At 36.1% G+C, this 16,292-nt stretch overlaps 1 pseudogene; it reads left to right on the top strand.

The window, feature by feature from the left end:
* Window positions 1–443: 443 nt before the first annotated feature.
* Window positions 444–9,053, top strand: LOC104235745 (organic cation/carnitine transporter 3-like; annotated as a pseudogene).
* The last annotated feature ends 7,239 nt before the right edge of the window (window positions 9,054–16,292 follow it).

Raw genomic sequence — 16,292 nt, 5'->3', positions numbered from 1 at the left:
TCCATTGACATTAAGGCATTGCATTTTTCTATAGCAATGAAAGAAAACGATTGGCAATAAATAGATGGAGTACTTTCTACTTCCTTTCCCGTCAATTCTTAGTGGCCTTTTAGACATAAGAATTATGAAATTTCGGAGATAAAAGTGGAAAAAAATTTCAAGTAAAAATGGTATTTGAAAATTAGAATTATGTTTGGACATGAATACAATTTGGAACTGGTTTTGATTTTTTCTGAGTGATTTGAAGCAAAAAGTTTGAAAAATAACTTTTTGGAGTTTTTAAATTTTTTAAAATATTCTAAAATAACTTTAAGTGAAATTTGAAATTTTAATGGTAAGACACTAATTCCGGAGAAAAAAAAAAGTAAAAAACTTTTTTTAATGGCCAAACGGGCCCATAATAGATTATAAAAAAGCAGTTGGTTCCCGTTAGAAACAGACCAAACAAGAAAAAGAAAAGTAAGGCAAAAACTTGACATACCATTTTGCCATTTCATATACAAGTCTCCAAATAATCTCCAAAAAAGAAAAATGGTTGAACCATCACTAAGCTGGCCAATAATAGAAAGGTGCATTATGCAGGGAGATGAATTTGGAAATTGGGCTCAGTTCTTGCAAGCCATCCTTGTCTCTTTAGCATGGTTTTTCGATGTTCAACAAACATTCATAAGTGCTTTCACTGATGCACAGCCATCTTGGCATTGCACATCTCCTCCTCCTCCTTCTTCTTCTTCTTCATCAGACTGCAACTCTTTCAACAAGAATGTTTGTAATCTTCCAAAGGATTCATGGGCATGGGATTTAGCAGCTCATACTTCAGTTATTTCAGAGTGGTCTTTACAGTGTGATGGTTCAATTATTACTGGTCTTCCTGCTTCTTCCTTCTTCATGGGACGTCTTACTGGTAAATATCATGGATCCATAATTTAAATTTAATAGGTTCATTGTTTTGAATTTACCAGTTTCACTTTACATGACATGTTGAAGTTGTATATGACCACCATATTTAAAAGCTTAGACATTTAATTAATTTCTTAATTATGGAACCTGCATGTCGAACCGATTCTTTATTATGGGCCAAACACGTGAAAATTGTCTTTGATAATAGGTGGCGGTGAGAATAGAAACTAAGACGTTGCCTGCTCTCATGTTGACATTATGTGATGTCCATCTCATCTAAAAGTTTAATTATGTTTCAATATGATAAACTCTTTCTATTTTAGTCTGTTTCAAAAAAATATTACTCCCTCCATTTCAATTTATGTGAACCTGTTTGACTGGGCGCGGAGTTTAAGAAAAAATAAAGACTTTTGGAATTTGTGATCCTAAACAAGTCAAAATGGGGCCCAGAGTATTTGTGTGGTTATAAAGGCTTCTCATTAAGGGTAGAATTGTAAGTTTAAGCTAAATTGTTATCAAATTTAGAAAGGGATCATTCTTTTTGGAACGGACCAAAAAGGAAATAGATTTACATAAACTGGAACAGAAGGAGTACTTCATTTTTTTATACTTCGAAATGATTTAACTTTAACCTTATCATTTAACCTTAATGACATGATTTCATAGCCTAGAAATATCATAGGATAATTAAGAACTAAGACTACTGTTGGATATGTATGAACAAAGTCTTACCTGCAAAGTAGAAAAGCAAAAAAGCTACTTATAAAGAGTTGGATACTCTTAATGATGCGAGGTCTTTTGGAGAAAACCGTGGGGGCGTGACCCAAAACAAATAATATCACATAATGTTAAGAGTATTATTTTGGGTCGTTTTAGTCCAACAACTATAAGTTTTGAAACTCTTTCTTTCTTCTTTCACAATAAAACAAAAGGAATGGAGTAATATTTATACTACTTATCAAGATTTTCTGCATATATATCTATATTACATGCTAAATATGCATGATTGGTTACAGTGACGGACCCAGGATTTTGTGCAAACGGATTCAATCTTAGAAGTATATAATTTTAGTCGTAAAATAGTAGTTGTCAAGTGGGTTCAAATAAATATTTATACAAAATTTACACAACTTTAATTCTAATTTATACATATACATAGTATTATTTTTTTGTGAAGTGGGTTCAGTTGAACCCGCTAGCCACCACTTGGGTCCGCCACTGATTGGTTAATTCAATTGAATCCACTCTTGACACTCTAGTTGTGCATCTGCTTACAGGAGGTTTCCTTCTCACTACCTTCGCTGACTCTTCACTTGGCAGGAAAAACATGTTGGTTCTTTCATGTCTATTAGTGGAACAGTTACTGTTTTTTCTACCAACATATGGATGTATTCATTCTTGAGGTTTCTTTCTGGATGTGGAAGAGCTACAATTGGCACTAGTTCTCTTGTCTTGGCCACAGAGCTTGTCACAAATCAATGGCAAAGTCAAGTTGGGATCCTTGGCTACTTTTTTTTCACTATAGGATTTCTTACTTTACCAGCCATTGCATTTATAACCAGAGGATCTTCCTGGAGACTTATTTATCTCTGGACTTGTCTCCCTGCAGTTTTCTACTCGTTCTTAGTCCATTTCTTTGTTCGTGAATCCCCTCAATGGATTTATGTCATAGAACAAAAATGTTGGGAATAAACCCCCACAGAAATAATATTCACGGTAATAAAAGCGGAATAATAATGTAACACCGAGATACGGTAATTAACAAGAATAAAAGAGTAACAATGACACCAAGATTTTTACGTGAAAACCCTTTTAATAAGGGAAAAAACCACGGCCCCGAGAGGAACTATAGTAAGAAATTTTACATTTTGTAGGTCCGAGTAAAATACTCCAAAGACCACTACAACACTCAAAAGAAATAACTCTCTTTTGATATTCTCACCTCACTACAATATCGATCACTCTCTATTTTCCTCACAGACTATTTTCTTATACCCTGTCTGTGAAACCTCACTCTTTCTTTCTCTCTTTGTTGGTGTGAAGAAATGAGAGTTGAAGCTCTCCTTTTATAGCCAAAGCTTCACTCTCTAAAGCCTACAATATTTGACAATTTACACACACTTTTCACAATTCAACAAAGTTGGCTACCAAACCAAAGAAATTCAACAAGGTTGGCTACCTAACCAAACCAAGTCAACAAGGTTGGCTACCTAACCAAACCAAGTCAACAAGGTTGGCTACCAAACCAAAGAAACTTTTATGAGGCACATGCCTAATACTTCTTCAATGAGATGGACATCATCAATCTCCCCCTTCAGTCTCATTCATCTAGAGGAGGTAGCACTGTCTTCTAATTTGAGTGCATGCCGACAAGTTCTTTGCATAGCTCGAACTTGTTCCTTGGTACCACCTTGGTCAGTATATCTGCGGGATTCTCACTTGTAGAAATCTTCAAGACTTTTAGAGATTCATCATCTACCATTTCTCGAATCTAATGATATTTCACATCAATGTGTTTGGTCCTTGCATGGTACATAGAGTTCTTACTAAGATCTATTGCACTTTGACTGTCATAATAGAAGACATACTCCTTCTGATGCAATTCAAGATCTTGAAGGAACCGTTTGAGCCACACCATCTCCTTGCCAGTTTCTGTAGCGGCAATGTACTCTGCTTCAGTTGTTGAAAGTGCAACACACTTCTGCAACTTAGACTGCCATGATATATCTCCCCCTGAAAATGTAAACAAATATCCACTAGTGGATTTTCTGTTGTCAATGTCACCTGCCATATCAGCATCTGTATAGCCCTTCAAGATTGGATCAGATCCTCCAAAGCACAAACAATCTCCCGTGGTACCTCTCAGGTACCTGAGTATCCACTTGACTGCTTCCCAATGTTCCTTTCCAGGATTTTCAAGAAACCTGCTGACAACACCAACTGCGTGAGCAATATCAGGTCTAGTACATACCATTGCATACATCAAGCTTCCGACTGCTGAAGAATAAGGAACTTTAGCCATGTTCCCTTTCTCTTCCACTGTTGTAGGACACATCTTTTTACTCAACTTTAGATGACCAGCAAGAGGTGTGCTGACTGGCTTAGCATTCTTCATGTTGAAGCGTTCTAGTACACGTTCAATGTACTTCTCCTGAGATAGCCACAACTTTCTACTTGTTCTCTCTCGAACTATCTTCATCCCTAGAATTTGTTGTGCTGGGCCCAAGTCCTTCATATCAAATGACTTGGACAGATCTCCTTTCAACTTTGCTATCAACCCCTTGTCTTTTCCTACAATTAACATGTCATCCACATACAACAACAATATAATAAAGTTATTCTCAGAAAATCTTTTGAAGTATACACATGGATCAGAATAGGTCTTTAGGTATGTTTGACTTTTCATGAATGAGTCAAACTTCATGTACCACTGCCTTGGTGCCTGCTTCAATCCATAAAGACTCTTATTCAATTTGCACACCATGTGTTTCTTTCCAGCTACTTCAAATCCTTCTGGCTGCTCCATATAAATCTCCTCTTCCAAATCTCCATGAAGAAATGCAGTTTTCACATCCAACTGCTCCACTTCAAGATCTAGGCTAGCTGCTAAGCTCAAAATTGTTCGAATAGAAGTCATTTTGACAACAGGTGAGAAAATTTCGTCAAAATCAATACCTTTCTTTTGTTCGAAGCCTTTAACCACCAATCGAGCTTTGTATCTGACCAGCTTGCCATTTCCATCTTTCTTGAGTTTAAAGACCCATTTGCATTTGAGTGGTCTTTTACCCTTTGGAAGTTCAACCAGCTTGTATGTGCCATTTTTCTGTAGAGATTCCATCTCTTCTTGCATAGCTTTCATCCACTGGTTCTTTTCTGGATGGGACAGCACCTCCTTAAGACTTTCTGGCTCCCCCTCATCACTGATGAGGACATACTCTGTAGAAGGGTACCTGCATGACTCTACCCTTGGCCTCTCTGATCTCCTCAGAGGTTGAGGTTGTTCTTCTCCTTGAGTGGGGTGCTCCACTTCCTCGACACCTTCATCAAGTTGCTCCCCCTATTCAATAACCTCACAAGGTTGCTCCCCCTGCTCGGCAACCTCGTCGGTCGTACTTTCTGCACTTGTGGGATTGTTAGAAGTAGAAGGAATAGTAAAAAAGATAGGAATTATACCATTCTTCGCCTTTTCTAACATATCGGCAGCAGTTCCAACTTCACTTTCTCGGAAGACTACATCTCTGCTTCTGATGACCTTCTTCTTTACAGGATCCCACAATTTGTACCCGAACTCTTCATCTACATATCCGATAAATATGCAGGGAACAGATTTATCATCCAACTTTGTTCTCTGCTCTTTTGGTACATGTGCAAAAGCTCTACAACCGACCACCTTCAGATGCGAGTAGGACACCTCCTTGTTGATCCAAACTCTTTCTAGGATATCAAACGCCAACGGAACTGATGGACTCCTATTGATCAAGTAACAGGTTTCCTGAACTGCTTCACCCCAGAATGACTTAGGTAGTTTAGCCATTCTAAGCATACTTCTCACCTTCTCCACAATGGTGCGGTTCATCCTCTCGGCTATGACATTGTGCTGCGGGGTTCCAGGAACTGTCTTTCATGTCTGATCTCATGAATTGAACAATACTCTTCAAATTCCCTTGAAGTGTACTCACCTCCATTGTCACTTCGGAGATGCTTTAGCTTTCGACCCGTCTCTCTTTCTACTAGAGCATGAAACTTCTGGAAAACTTGCAACACCTGATCTTTGGTTTTCAAAATATAAACTCATAATTTTCGTGAAGAATCATCAATAAAAGTAACAAAATATTTGTTACCGCCCATTGATTCAATTTCCATTGGGCCACAAACATCATAATATACTAAATCAAGTATATTTAATTTTCTTTCAGACGATGTCTGAAATGAGACTCTATGTTGCTTACCAAATAAACAGTAGTCACAAGGTTTTACCGTTGTACCTTTGGAATAAGAAATAAGTGATTTCTTGGCAAGAATCTGTAATCCCTTCTCGCTCATAGGACCCATTCTTTTGTGCCACAAATCTGTAGAAATCTCATCTTGTGCCGCGTTCAATTCACCTTGGCATATTTCTGCATTTGTCCTGTACAACGTGCCACGAGCAACTCCCTTTGCGATCACCAATGATCCCTTAGTGAGTCTCCACTTTTGATTTGCAAAATAGCTCTCGTATCCATCTCGGTCTAAAGCAATTCCCGAGATCAAGTTCATCCGCAAATCAGGTACATGACGCACATCCTTTAGAACCAATGTGCATCCAACATTTGTCTAGATACAAATATCACCAATCCCCGCAATTTTTGAGTAACTTGTGTTACCCATTCTCACTGTGTCGAAATCACCTGCTACATATCTGCAAAAAAGATCTCTTATCGGTGTGGCATGGTAAGATGCTGTTATGTCAACCACCCATTCCGACTCTGGACCTGATAGGTGCATGCATTCATCTTCCTCATTTATAAAGAGGACAACATTATCATTATTTTGCACCATGGCGGCTGTGTTGTCGTCATTCTTCTGGCCACTGGTTTCACCTTTGCCCTTCCTTGGATTTGGGCAATCTCTTTTGAAGTGACCTGGTTGATTACAGTTGTAGCAATTTCTGACTCTTGATTTGGATCGGTTCTTTGACTTCCCACGAGCTCCGGATCTACCATAGTTGTTCGAACTCCTTTGATAACTCCTGCCTCTACCTTCTGTGATGAGAGCCTGTCCTTGATTTTCAGGCTTCTTTCTCATCTTCTCATTGAGTAGAAGAGCCGATGTGACATCTTTCAACTCAATAGTAGTCTTACCGTGCAGGATGGTTGTTGCCAAATTATCGTACGAAGATGGCAACGAGTTCAATAGCAAGATGGCTTTATCTTCTTCCTCGATTTTCACTCCGAGGTTGGCAAGCTGTGTGATTAGTCCGTTAAACACATTTAAATGTGACAAAAAATTCGTACCTTCACTCATGTGTAGGGCGTATAACTGCTTCTTCAGGTACAATTTATTTGTCAGCGTTTTGGACATGTATAGGCTTTCCAACCTTGTCCAAATTCCACGTGCAGTGTCTTCATCAATGATGTTATTTACCACATCATCTGATAAGTGCAACCTGATTGCACTAGCAGCTCTTTCATCCAAGTCAGCCCAATCCTCAGCTTTCATGGTATCAGGCTTTTTGGAATCAACATCTAGAACCTTGTGTAATCCTTGTTGGATGAGCAGATCTCTCATCCTTCTTTGCCATGTTGAGAAACCGTTATCTCCATTGAATTTTGCTACCTCGTACTTTACTCCGGACATTTTTATTTTTCACCAAGTATAGTACTACCGACAGTGAATAGTATTTCAGTGAACGAGCAGAACCTGTGCTCTGATACCAGTTGTTGGGAATAAACCCCTTACCAAAATAATATTCACGGTAATAAAGCGGAATAATAATGTAGCACCGAGATACGGTAATTAACAAGAATAAAAGAGTAACAATGACACCAAGATTTTTACGTGGAAAACCCTTCTGAATAAGGGAAAAAACCACGACCCCGAGAGGAGCAACTGATATCACTATAGTAAGGAATTTTACACTTTGTAGGTCGGAGATAAATACTCCAAAGACCACTACAACACTCAAAAGAAATAACCCTCTTTTGATATTCCCACCTCACTACAATATCGCTCACTCTCTATTTTCCTCACAGACTATTTTCTTATACCTTGTCTGTGAAACCTCACTCTTTCTTTCTCTCTTTGTTGGTGTGAAGAAATGAGAGTTGAAGCTCTCCTTTTATAGCCAAAGCTTCACCCTCTAAAGCCTACAATATTTGACAATTTACACACACTTTTCACAATTCAACAAAGTTGGCTACCAAACCAAAGAAATTCAACAAGGTTGGCTACCAAACCAAACTAATTCAACAAGGTTGGCTACCAACCAAACCAAGTCAACAAGGTTGGCTACCAAACCAAAGAAAACTCTTATTAGGCACATGCCTAATACTTCTTCAATGAGATGGACATCATCAATCTCCCCCTCCAGTCTCATTCATCTAGAGGAGGTAGCACTGTCTTCTAGTTTGAGTGCATGCCGACAAGTTCTTTGCATAGCTCGAACTTGTTCCTTGGTACCACCTTGGTCAGCATATCTGCGGGATTCTCACTTGTAGAAATCTTCAAGACTTTTAGAGATTCATCATCTACCATTTCTCGAATCCAATGATATCTCACATCAATGTGTTTGGTCCTTGCATGGTACATAGAGTTCTTGCATAGGGTGTTGAAGGTGACAAGTACTTCAAGTTGTTGCAAATGGGACTTGAATTGATTTCATATTTCAGTGCTTGTACAGCAGTTGATGTTCTCTTGATCTATGCATTGGAATTATTTCCTACATGTGTGAGGAACTCAGCAATGGCAATGATGAGACAGACATTATCTTATACGGTAACCAATTTGGATTGAGCATAGTAACATGCGGTCTTTTTGTTGTGTGGTTGCCAGAAACCAAAGGCAGAACACTTAGTGATATACCATGGAGGAAGAGGAAAGCAAGGAAATAACATTATTGTTTGCTAATTAGTGTACTAGAGAAGAGTTTTTGCTTTGATTAAACAAAGTTTAGAACCTCAACATTGAATGCATTATCCAAATTTCCATCTTGATTCTTTTCCGTATGGGGAAACTTAGTAAGAAGGGTCCCTACTAGGATTTACTGTGCTAAGTAGACTTTATCAGTAGCAAAGCTAGGAAATTCAATAAAAGTATTCAAAGTCTATATTTTTATCAAATCGGCTAATGGTGACCATCCTTGACCCCACACAGCTTCGCCCCTGGACTTTATAGCATAGGTTGTTTTATAATTGAGGGAGGAAAGTTCAAAGTATGGCAAATAGGGGTTGGATTGATTTCATATTTTAGCGCGTGTATATCATTTAGCATTCTATTGATCTACACGTTGGAACTTCTCCTGACGTGTGAAGAACTCGGCTGTGGCAATGGTGAGACAAGTGATGGTTCTCGGAAGGAGCCTTCAGTCCCATGCTCATCGCAGTTGGTCGGAGCAACAAGTGGTTTTCTTTTGGTGTAGGCATAGCAATATGTGGTTGTTTCGTTTTGTGTCTAACGGAAACAAATGGCAGAACAGAACACCTAGTGATATAATGGATGAAGAGGAGAACAAGTAAGGAACAATTGTCTGTTAATCAAGTCAAGGAATATCATTTAATCTACTGATCACTAATGTATGTCCTATGCCAACAAAAATACAATTTGTACTTTTCTTATCTGAGTAGATTTGATCATGACATTCGCCAATTCAAATTTACTCATTTATTTATGCTTTAGTTATGTATTTAGCTCCCGTTTGGACAGATTTTTTTTATATTTTTTCACAAAAAAATTGAAAACACTATTTGTTCATGAAATTTGATTAGTTTTTGAAAGAAAAAAAAAATCCAACTTTCAAAAACTACTTTGGGCCAGCTTTGGGTGAAAATCTTTTCTTTCACTCACAAAACTTCAACTTTTTTCAAGTAAAATGCATGTTCAAACACAACTTCAACTTTAAAGAAATTATTTTTCAGCCCAAGTTTAAAAAAAATTCAAATTTCAATTAATATATGTCCAAACGCTAACTTAGCATTAGTGTCCACAAGTGAGTTATCTGCCATGAAAATTTGGTGGTAACTTTATCAAGTTGAGATTGGTACAAGATAGTGAATATGGTCAACCCAAGTACTGATTATGCCTTTTGCACATATAAACAGAATGAAGAGCAAAATTATTGTGAAAGCAAACCTATCATGTCTTATGTACACAAATCCACATTATACGGACTTCAAAGTAAATGTAAAGCTTATGAAAATTTTGTTTATTTTTACTAAACCATGTCTCTGAAATAGTGTTTAATTTTGTAATATTATTATTTTACTCAAAGAATAATATATATCTAACAAATGAGGTACTCCTTTTTAATCAAAGTCACCTTAAGGGTGGGGTTGGGTGTATATTGAAGGATTGAAATATCCCGAAAAACAATTTAGGCACAAGCAAGAAATTTAGCAAAAGCTATATAGAAGAAATTTATTAAACTAGGGAGAGAACTTGGTAGGACGGTTTTTTCACAACTCATAAACTCTTGAATCTCTCTACGTCGTAGCTACCTCTTTACAATAAAAAATATGTAGTAGCACCCCTATTTATAATACTACAAAACCAAAATTGACTATAATCTAGAAAACTTATTCCTACATGATTTGGGTTATGAATCCTAATTAGACATAAATTAAATAAATTAGTAAATACCAAATTCTAGGCAACTTAGGAATACTAATTAATCTTGGTTTAATTTCCAACAGCCTCTCTTAAACCAAGATCTTCAAACTTGAGCATGTCAATGAGTAACATCAAGCCTTGTAGAAGTCAAGTACTTTAGATTCTCCACCAATTCCTTAAAATATGTTGCATCAACAAAGTCGCGAGTATCGTCTTTAGTTAACATCAGTTTTCCTTCAATATTGGCCATATATGATTTATCTTTAACCATGGTAAATCCCTTCAAAATATCATCAATATAATTTTTCTTTACTTTGAAATCATCTATTTCTTTAGTTACTTTGTAGTTGGACTTGTACACCCATTCAACTCCAATTGAATAGGTTGTAGATTAATGCCACCAATAGATATTTCGTCTTGCTCCTTGAAACATGTAATCTCGAACAATGGCATAAAATTTATTTTATCTTCGATATCTATAATCATGCGTTGTTGTGGTTCTGGACCCCAAGCTATTTCTGCCTCAAACTTGGGTGGATCATTGGAAACTTTCTCTTGATGAACCATCTTGCTTCTTTCATTACTTGGTTCATCTTCAATACCATCAAACAACTTTTCTTTTGAAATACTAACCTCATTTGGGCTGGCATCCCTTGCAACTAAATCAGCATTTTTATCAATCGAATGAATTTTTGAAAGATCAATTTGAATATTATTTGACTTTCCTTTGCATTCAATATTATCTCTTTTACAACAAAAATTGCATGTACTTTCTCTTATTTTTTCCTCTGTTTCAGAATTTTGGCCTTCTTGATTTATCTTCGCCGGATTTGATGTGTCTTCTTTTTCTTTTGGTTGATCATCCTTTTCTCGTGATGCCTCCTCCAATGTCTCATCTTTTTGTTGATTTAGTGATCTCTCATATGTCAACAATTCACCTTCTAAATCATCAAGTCCGAGAGTGTTAAGATCTTTGGTAGCCTCAAGAATAACTTTCTTGTTGTTAAACTTTAAACTTGGAGACTGCAATACTTTTTCAACAATTTTAACTTCATACAATACTTCTCCATTGATCCTTAGACCATTGACTATTTCTTCAATTCTCGTAAAAAATTCTTTGGCAGACTCTGTTGGTCCCATATGAGCCAACTCAAATTGACTCCTAAACTCTTGCAGTTTCTCCTTTTTTATGTCAGCAACTTTTCGATATGACTTCACCAAGATTGTCCAAGCCTCCTTTGATGACTTTGCATACAAATATTTTTTAGATATATACAAATCGACTTTGATGGCGAGATAGTAATGTACCTTATAATCTAAATGTATTTTCTTCTCCAATTGCATAGCTGCATCACCCGTCAATGTTGTGCCTTCTAGGGGTTCCTCAAATCATTCATCAATGACGGACCATAATTCAATATCCTTAAAAAAAATCATCTGTTAATACCAAGTTTCAAAATTACTTTTGCCCTCAAACACAAAAATAGGAAAATTAGGTAATAGAGTATCCATTTTTTTTTTTTGGATTTCCTACCAGCTCTGACATGATCTCGCGCAGGCTTTGATACCAATTTGAAAGGATTGAAATACCCCAAAGAACAATTTAGACACAAGCAAGAAATTTAGCAAAAGCTATATAGAAGAAATTTATTAAACTAGGGAGAGAACTTGGTAGGACGGTTTTTTCACAACTCATAAACTCTTGAATCTCTCTACGTCGTAGTTACCTCTCTACAATAGAAAATATATAGTAACACCCCTATTTATAATACTACAAAACCAAAATTGACTATAATCTAGAAAACTTATTCCTACATGATTTGGGCTATGAATCCTAATTAGACATAAATTAAATAAACTAGTAAATACCAAATCCTAGATAACTTAAGAATACTAATTAATCTTGATTTAATTTCCAACATATATCCTACATCATATATTAATATCCAATAACAAAATACATGTACAAAAGGTGTGTGAAACATAACCTCTTAAAAAATAGTAGAAGAGTCATAACTCTCCCTTTAACATAAACTTATACCATGGTTTCTTCTTCACAGTTTATCATCATATGGAAAATTCTAAATTCTTTGTTGTCCTTATTCACAAATGAGGCATCTAAATATTTGCTTTGTGGAGAAAATATTCTAATATACCATACTATAACTATTTTTGCTCCTTGAAGTAGTGTCTTTTTACTGATTAAATTCTTTACATCAGTATGTATCGTCGTGTGGTAGTTCTATCTTATGTTTTTGGTTTACTTGTGCTCTCCTTGAAGGGATTTATTCATAGATGTTAAGTGTACTATCTCTCTATTTTTCTAGATTTTTTATTCGCTTAAATTAAAGCTGGAAAAGGAGGGAGATGTATACTTCTATGTAAGGCTGGCACGTGGGCCGATTAGGCCTGGGATCAACTCAGGCCCGCGAGCCCATTAAGGTAGTGGGCCTAAACGAGCCTAACTATTTAAGCCCGGGACCAGTAGATGGGCCTGTAAGTGGACCGGTTACGTCAAAAAGATCGTTAGGACCGGACCGTTTGGGCTCAGGACCGGGTCCTAAGTGAGTCGGTTCAACCGGTCCCAAACGGGCTCAAACGGTCCCAACGGCTAAATTATTAAATTAAAAAAAATCCAAAAAAAAATTCTGACTGTTGGGGGGTTTAAAATATGGTCGTTGGCCCGAAAAAATAGCTGTTTGGACTTTGTAAAATAGTCATTTAACCCTCCCTCCCCCAAACTTTTTATAATTACACTTTTTCCCTATTTTCAGCTATAAATACCCCTTCATTCTTTAATTTTTCTCGCAAAATCATCAATCTCTCTCTAATTTTCTTCTATAATTGGTTACTTTATTGTTGCAATTTGTGTGAAAAATAGTAAAGTTGGTGAATTAAAGTATTCAAGTCTTCAACGATAATTAATTTTCAACAAGTTGTTCGTCAATTCGGTAAACTCGTTCTAACTCTTTAGTTTTAATATTATAGTTTTGTTTGTTTTATTTGCTTTGTATAATTATAATTAATTAAGATAGCATATTCCTTAAAAAACATTTAGTAAAAATAAGAAAAAATCCAAGAGTTGTGAATCTAGTGGCCAATCTATTCCTCCTCTAATTCCCCGGGCTCCCCTACCCAAACTCCATACTCGCCCTCCACCTGCTCCTATTCTTGATAGTGATCATACTTTATTATAATTTACTGAGAGTCAATATGTGCATAATGTTGGAGGTGATGAACACTTAGATCATGAATATATGCATTCTCTTTATGGTAATCCAACTATTGATGAAGAAGATGAGTAGAAAATAAATTTAGATGAAACGCAACCAGATGACGATAAACCCACTAGTCCTGTTGCAGAAGTTAACCCAACTAATCCAAATGATGCCCCGGTTAACCCCCTTGTTACTACCCCTACTTTTTCTAGACAACCTTCTAAATGGGCCGAAACGTCTCTTGTTTGGCCATTTTTTTTCAAATAAAAGAAAAAAATAAAGCTAAATGTAAAATTTGTGGCAAAAAGTTAGCTTTTAACTATGTTACTCGGGGGGGACGGGAAGTTTGAGGAAACACATAATGATACACCCTCAAGATAAAGCTAAATATTATCAAATGAAAGCTGCGGCCGGGGGGACAAGTCTACCTAGTCAGCCTGACCCTAGTATCGGTTCAAATCAATTTCAATCGGGAATTAACATTGTTACCGGTGGTATTTTATATTATGACCCAAGAAAAGATAGGGAAGAATTGGCAAAAATGGTTACTGTTATGTGCTTAACCTATAGTTTTCCTTCTAACCCTCACTTTGTTCATTATATTAGAAGAATTTTTAATCCTACTTATAAAGGATGGCCTCGCACAACCGTAAAGAGCGATATTTATAAATATAAACATAAATATGAACAATATTTGCGCTATTTATTTACTCATATTAATTGTCATGTTGCTATTATTATTGATATTGATATAGATGATAATGATTGTGATTATTTTACTGTTACAAGTCATGAGATTAATGAGGATTGGATAATGCAAAAGCGCATTATTACTTATAGAATAATTAATTCACGTCACACAGGGCAGTTTATTTCTAGCACTGTTACGAATATTTGTAGATATTTTTGCATTAGTAATAAAATAATGTCAATTTCAATGAATAATGCTACTAGTAATACTAATGTTGTAGCCTAGCTTACCATTACACTAAATCCTACATTTAGTAACATTTTTCATGTTAGATGTATGTGTCATATTTACCATTTAATTGTGGGTGAGGGTATGAGAATTTTAAATGTTGAAATTGAAAAGGTTAAAATGGCTCTTCACTGGCTTTTTTATTCAAACCGTAGAAGTAGACTTAGAGAATATTTTAAAAGATATGATGAATTTGGCCTAAGAGAAAGAAAGATTCATAAACCTTGTCCAACTAGATGGAATTACATGTAGGAAAGTTTAGTTGTTGCATATGAATATAGAAACCCCATAAACTCAATGTTTAATGCTCATGTAAGTGATGATGATGATGATGAGCACCTTACAAATGCGGATTGGGCTAATGTTAAAATGCTTGTAGATTTTTTAGAAAGATTTCATGTTGCTACAAATAAATTTTCTGGGCAATATTATCCTACTATTTCAAATTATTTAGTTTATCTTGCAGAACTTGCAAATTTGTTTGCTTATTTTTCAGAGGGTGGGGAAATTTATGAAGAAGCTATTGATTCTATGAGAAAGAAATTTAAAAATATTTTTTCCTTATTCCCCCTATTTATGGCATTGATGCCTTGTTAAATCCTACTATGAAATTAGGAGGTCCTCAATATTGGTATCAATCTATTTATAATGATTTAGTACTTGAAGATGAGGAGTTGTCTACACTTTCGGACGCACAAGCCTTAATTAAAATAAATGCTCAAATTATTTATAGTGCTTATCAAATTGCAATAGATAATGTTAGACCAAATGTTCCAACTCCTTCTTCTTCTAGTTCTCAATCATCTAAAAGAAATGCAGGACTAAGAGCATTTACTGCTTGGACCGAATTCAGGGGTTCTCAAGGTTGTAGCACTAGTGATTGTTCACAACTAAATGAGCTTGATGTTTATTTGTCACAGGGACTTGAGGAAGTAAATCCCGACGGCTCATTTAATCTTTTGGAATGGTGGAAGGACAAAGGAAAATACTTTCCGATCCTTTCAAGGATGGCTAGAGACATTTTAACCATTCAAGCTTCAATAGTGGCATTTGAGAGCTCTTTCAGTCAAGCAAGACTTCAACTCGGTGATTATAGAGCATCTATGAGGGAGAGCTTGGAAAAATCAGTACTTTTCAGAGATTGGATCCGTTCGGAACGAAAAAATTTTGGACTTGCTGAATCACAACCAGAGGTAGACGAAGCTTACGAAGAAATGCTAGCTGAACTTGCGGAGGATGCAGCTTCGCTCAGAAGCGGTGATGAACAAGCTTCTTTTCCGCCACCACCAACGAAAATTCCTCCGAACCTTGATGGATTTATGAAATTTGTAAGAGATACTATGTAAAATTAATATGTAACTTGTATTTTGGCACATTTTGATTAGTTTCTTTTTCTTCTCAATGGTGGCATTAGCACCTTGGTTGTGCTCATTCCATTGGGGAGGGAGGGGGGGCTAAGAAAGATTGGGCCATGTTTTATTAATGTCATAATAATAAAAATTATAACGCATTCCTTTGAATATCTTTTTACAATATTTTTTCTTTTAAATTTGAATTAAAAATTTTAAATCATAACTATATAATATAATTTACAAGAAATTGCCTTAGATAAAAAAAATTAAAAAAAAATAGGCCGACTGGGCCCATATATATATATATATATATATATATATATATATATATATATATATATATAAGCTATATAATTTATAAGAAATTGTCTTAGATAAAAAATTTAAAAAAATAGTCCAGGCCCACTTAAGCCCACATAGGTCCGGGACCGGCCCACTTAGTTCGAGACCATTAGTTCGTGGTCCCGGTCTTGATTCGGTTACCTCCAAAAGCTCATGAAGCACGGGACCGTTTAAGCACGGGCCTACATAGGACGGGCC

The sequence above is a fragment of the Nicotiana sylvestris genome, chromosome 1, assembly GCF_000393655.2.
Source record: "Nicotiana sylvestris chromosome 1, ASM39365v2, whole genome shotgun sequence".
In the NCBI taxonomy this organism is placed as follows: Eukaryota; Viridiplantae; Streptophyta; class Magnoliopsida; order Solanales; family Solanaceae; genus Nicotiana; species Nicotiana sylvestris.
This window is presented reverse-complemented; position numbering and strand designations above follow the sequence as displayed.